Source organism: Mercenaria mercenaria, chromosome 3 (genome assembly GCF_021730395.1).
Source record: "Mercenaria mercenaria strain notata chromosome 3, MADL_Memer_1, whole genome shotgun sequence".
Taxonomy (NCBI): Eukaryota; Metazoa; Mollusca; class Bivalvia; order Venerida; family Veneridae; genus Mercenaria; species Mercenaria mercenaria.
This window is the reverse complement of record NC_069363.1, coordinates 22,909,634-22,915,633: the sequence shown is the minus strand read 5'-3', so window position 1 is coordinate 22,915,633 and position 6,000 is coordinate 22,909,634. Positions and strand designations below refer to the sequence as shown.

The 6,000-nt window shown below is 36.1% G+C and overlaps 1 protein-coding gene across 1 annotated transcript in view; it reads left to right on the top strand.

Moving 5' to 3' along the window:
• The first annotated feature begins 403 nt into the window (after positions 1–403).
• Positions 404–6,000, top strand: part of LOC123525282 (dystrobrevin beta-like) — a 157,323-nt gene continuing 151,726 nt past the window's right edge. The window contains exon 1 of the mRNA XM_053539631.1: positions 404–478. The gene's annotated coding sequence lies outside the window, so the exon portion shown is untranslated. The remainder of the gene's footprint in view (positions 479–6,000) is intronic.

Genomic DNA, 6,000 nt, shown 5'->3' with positions numbered 1-6,000 from the left:
AGTGAGTTGACAGACAATGGTTGGGTAAGTAATGTGCATACAGTAGTTTTCATTCATAATGGCAGTACTAGATTGGCTGTTGTGACTTGTGCCTAGTACTGTCAGGAAATTTTATAGGTATGAGGACATTTACAAAATGATGGTTTGATGTTCTAGTTTAAATAACACATTTGAAGGACATTAAGTGTTTTACTTTTCATACTTACTGGTAATAGTGTATATAGAAATTGAAAAAGAAATATTGTAGTTAAATGTGCCCACTATAACTGAAATTCTACAGAAACATACTATTAAACACAATCAACTAAGCTCTCAGTTCAGATCATACAGCCGGAGAAATTTGTTCTCACTTTTCCGGGTTTATTGTGTAAGTGATTGTTTTGTATGTTATATTCAGGAGCACAGAACTTTGATGTGATTAGATTTGCCACCTACAGGACAGCTTGCAAGCTGAGATACATCCAGAGGAAAACTAATTGTAAGTTACAGTCTTTATACAACAATCTCACATGAGAACTATTCAGTCAGATCTGTTTATGGTATTTGATAGAAGTTGGTCTCCCTGTCAGGACTGGTGTTTATAAAGAGAGAATAAAGTACACAAAACTTTAAAAAGAATGTTTAGGGAATCAGTTACATTTCATTAGATTATTATATATGTTGCATTTCTCCTCTGCAGTAAACAAAATCTTTAAGAAGATCCTTTTGAAGCACAGCACAGAACACAACCAAGCAAAATAACAGCAAATTTGGTTTGATTGAGTGTGTTCATGAGAGGTAATGAAAAGTACAACACCCCTTACAACACCTTGCATCAGCTTAAAAGGAATCTTATCTAAAGTACAATTTGAATGGACTTCATGATCCCAAAGGACCAGAAAATATAGCAACACTGAGTCCAGGTATAAAGGAATCTTTACAGCTTCTACACAGCATAATTTTGATGACCGCTGTTGTGATAGTAAATACAGTTATTAAGATGGCCCTTTGGAAACACAGAATGCAATCAAGCAAATACTACAGCAGATTTGATTGAATCTGTTCATGAGAAGTACTGAAATATGCAACACTGCTCTCTATCTTTTTTACTGGAAAAAATCTGCAGAAAGTCTGCATTAGGCCAAATTTCATTAGCATAATAATTTATGAATAGAAACATCAAAATAAGCTGCTAAATTGAATATGATAAAATTTCCAAATAGTGGTATATTAAGCAAAGCCAGATATATTTGCACTAGGAGGAATGGAAGTGAGTGTGTAGTTGGTTGTTTGTTAAGGACATTTTGGGATTATCAGTATCTCTTTTGCTTTCTTCACAGCGTGAAGTTTGAATCTAGGTCTGGAAAAGATCCTTAAAAAGTCATGAAAGGTTTGTTTCGTTAGTCTGTGTGAACCCTGTTTGTGTTCAGAGCTAAAAGCAGTGATATAAAAACATTCAGTCAAAAACCAGACTTTGAGAGCTATAATAGAACAATTAGAGCTAAAAATGGACAACCAGAGCTATTACAAGCAATCAAGAACTAAAAGCAGAGCTAGAAAAAATACAATCAGAGCAAAAAGCAGAGCTAAAATGGGACAACCAGAGGTAAAAACAGAACAATCAGGGCTAAAAAAAGACAATCAAAGCTAAAACAGGACAGTCAGAGCTAAAATAGGACAACCACAAATAAAACATGACTGTCACGACTAAAAACAAAATTAAATATCACAGACGTCGTCTAACTACCTGGATATTTTCACCAAATTTGGTCTTGTTTACCACTTCAGTTCTGCTGTAATGCATAACTGGTAAATGGCCATGAAATAAATCTTAGACCATATTCTCATGTGAATAGCATAATGATTTTTTACAAAACCTGGTCATTAGTAACCTAGCTTGAATTCTTGTTTTTTGAAAATATTTTTAGCAGATCTTTTTGTTAAAAAAGGCAGAGCAATTTGCTGTCATTCTGCATCTGTATCGCCAATACTTCTGGCAAGAATGCTTTAAATCTCTCTGCGTTCGTGGTCCGTCCGTCATTTCGTCCGTCCGTCAGTCCGTCCATCTGTCTGTCCGTTAACAATTTCTCGTTATCGCATCTCCTCAGAAACTACTGGGGGGATTTTGACCAAACTTTGTCAGAATGATGTATTGGTACCCTAGTTGTGTCCCCCTGAAAATCAGACTGGTTCAACAATTTATGAGTGAGTTATGGCCCTTTGTTTATTTCTATAATTTATATAGATTTATATAGGGAAAAACTTTGAAAACCTTCTTGTCCAAAACCACAGAGCCTAGGGCTTTGATATTTGGTATGAAGCATCATCTAGTGGTCCTCTACCAAGATGATTCAAATTATTTCTCTGGGGTCAAATATGGCCCCGCCCTGGGGGTCACATGGTAAATATAGACTTATATAGGGAAAAACTTTGAATAACCTCTTGTCCAAAACCACAGGGCCTAGGGCTTTGATATTTTGTATGTGACATCATCTAGTGGTCTTCAACTAAGATTGTTCAAATTATACCCCTAGGGTCAAATATGGCCCCGCCCTGGGGGTCATATGGTTTACATAGACTTATATAGGGAAAAACTTTGAAAATCTTCTTGGCCAAACCACAAAGCCTAGGGCTTTGATACTTGTAATGTAGCATCATCTAGTGGTTCTCTACCAAGTTTGTTCAAATTATCTTCCTAGGGTTAAATATGGCCCCGCCCCGGGGGTCACATGGTTCATATAGACTTATATAGGGAAGAAGCTTTTAAAATGTTCTTGTCAGTAACTACAACATTCAAACTTGGACCACATGTATATTTTAGAGTGGCAAGATGAACCTTGACATGATTTGACCTTGATTTTGACCGAGTGACCTACTTTCACATTTCTGTAGCTACAGCCTTCAAATTTGGACCACATGCATAATTTTGTGCACTGGAAAGAACTTCGACCTTTATTTTGACCTAGTGACCTACTTTCACATTTTTGAAGGTACAGGCATCAAATTTGGACCATATGCATAGTTTCGTGTTTCAAAATGAAATTTGACATTGATTTTGACCTAGTGACCTACTTTCACATTTCTCAAGCTACAGCCTTCAAATTTGGACTACATGCATAGTTTTGTGTACCGAAAAACACTTTGACTTTGACATTGACCTAGTGACCTACTTTCCCATTTTTGAAGGTACAGGCTTCAAATTTGGACCACATGCATAGTTTTTATTCTGAAATAAAATTTGACCTTGATTTTGACCTAGTGACCTACTTTTACATTTCTCAAGCTACAGCCTTCAAATTTGAACCACTTGCATAGTTTTGTGTACTGAAATGACCTTTGACCTTTACATTGACCTAGTGACCTACTTTCACATTTTTAAGGTACAGGCTTCAAATTTGGACCACATGCATAGTTTTGTATTCCGAAATAAAATTTGACCTTGATTTTGACCTAGTGACCTACTTTTACATTTCTCAAGCTACAGCCTTCAAATTTGGACCACATGCATAGTTTTGTGTACCGAAACAAACTTTGACCTTTACATTGACCTAGTGACCTACTTTCACATTTTTGAAGGTACAGGCTTCAAATTTGGACCACATGCATAGTTTTGTATTCCGAAGTAAAATTTGACCTTGATTTTGACCTAGTGACCTACTTTTACATTTCTCAAGCTACAGCCTTCAAATTTGGACCACTTGCATAGTTTTGTGTACCGAAATGAACTTTGACCTTAAGAATGACCTAGTGACCTACTTTCACATTTCTGTAGCTACAGGCTTCAAATTTAGGACCACATGCATAGTTTTGTGTAATGAAACAAACTTTGACCTTGACATTGACCTAGTGACCTACTTCCGCATTTTTGAAGGTACAGGCTTCAAATTTGGACCACATGCATAGATTTGTGTTGTGTACGGAAATGAAATTTGACCTTGAGCTAGCCAGTAAGTCTTGAAATTTGGAACACTCAAAAATGGCACACTGGTGGGCGCCAAGATCACTCTGTGATCTCTTGTTTTTTTTATCCCCCGCCAAAGGTTGAGGATATAGTTGTGGCATTGTCAATCCTTCCCTCCATCCATCCGAAGCCATATCTAGGAAGTGATTTGGAATATTTAAATAAAACTTCATATACATATTCACCATTATAGGGAAATGCAATCGGTCAAGTTTCAGTCAGTTTGCCCAAGTAACACCAGAGTTATGGCCCTTTGTAGTTTCTAGTGTTAACTATTTAGGGTATTATAAATCTGGCAATTTCTGCTTCATAACTTGTGACATATTTGACCTAGAACTATGAAACTTAAACTAAATTTAGATCACCATAATATGGTAGAACACACACATTTTTGCCAAGATCTCTTTAGTAACTTCAGAGTTATTGCCCGTTAATTGTTTAAAACTCCACATATTTGCACATAACAAACTAACCAATTGGTAGAATTTCATTAAACTTCTTTCATTTTTTCCAAGAACATTTATTACCAACATGGGAAGTTGTGTACCCACATCCGGTCACCCCCACCACCCTGGTCACACCTCTTCCCCCTCCCCCACCCCAACCCCACAATTTTTTTTTCTCACTTTTTCTTTTTTTTTAAACCTTAAACCTTCCATGAATATTTATCAACATGCAAATATGTACCCTCCCCTCACCTCGCTCCTCCACCTAACAGTCAACCCCACACCACCCTGATCATGCACCCACCCCCAACACAATTTCTTTTTTTTCATTTTTAGCTCATCTGATTTTTTGAAAAAAAATGATGAGTTATTGTCATCACTTGAGCGGTTGTCGGCGTCGGCGTCGGCGTTGCCTGGTTAAGTTTTATGTTTAGGTCAGCTTTTCTCCTAAACTATCAAAGCTATTGCTTTGAAACTTGGAATACTTGTTCACCATCATAAGCTGACCCTGTATAGCAAGAAACATAACTCCATCTTGCTTTTTGCAAGATTTATGGCCCCTTTTGTACTTAGAAAATATCAGATTTCTTGGTTAAGTTTTATGTTTAGGTCAACTTTTCTCCTAAACTATCAAAGCTATTGCTTTGAAACTTAGAATACTTGTTCACCATCATAAGCAGACCCTGTACATCAAGAAGCATAACTCCATCTTGCTTTTTGCAAGAATTATTGCCCCTTTTGGACTTAGAAAATCAGTTTTCTTGGTTAAGTTTTATGTTTAGGTCAGCTTTTATCCTAAACTATCAAAGCTATTGCTTTAAAACTTGCAACTCTTGTTCACCATCATAAGCTGACCCTGTACAGCAAGAAACATAACTCCATCCTGCTTTTTGCAAGATTTATGGCCCCTTTTGGACTTAGAAAATATCAGATTTCTTGGTTAAGTTTTATGTTTAGGTCAACCTTTTCTCTTAAACTATCAAAGCTATTGCTTTGAAACTTGCAACACTTGTTCACCATCATAAGCTGACCCTGTACAGCATGCAACATAACTCCATCCTGCTTTTTGCAATAATTATTGCCCCTTTTGGACTTAGAAAATCATTTTCTTGGTTGAGTATTATGTTTAAGTCAACTTTTCTCATAAACTATCAAAGCTATTGCTTTAAAACTTGCAACAGTTTTTCACCATCATAAGTGGACACTGTACATCAAGAAACATAACTCTATCCTGCTTTTTGCAAGAATGATGGCCCTTTTTAGACTTAGAAAATCATGGGTAGGACAATATTTCTATTATACAAAAAAAATCAGATGAGCGTCAGCACCCGCAGGGCGGTGCTCTTGTTTATTTTCCATCAGTATTTATTATCAACATGTAGGGATATCAATTCATCAAATTGTTTTGTTTTGCACAGATTCAATTTCTGTAGCACTCTGTATTATATAGACAGTCTTGATTTCAAATGTTAGAAATCACAGCATAATATGAGCAATAAATTTCTTCACTGACATTCATTTTTGTACAGATTTATGGATTTATCTTAGAAATTTTATTAACCCAAACATAAGAAAGTATTAAGTACAGAAAATGTTATTATTGACATCAAAGAG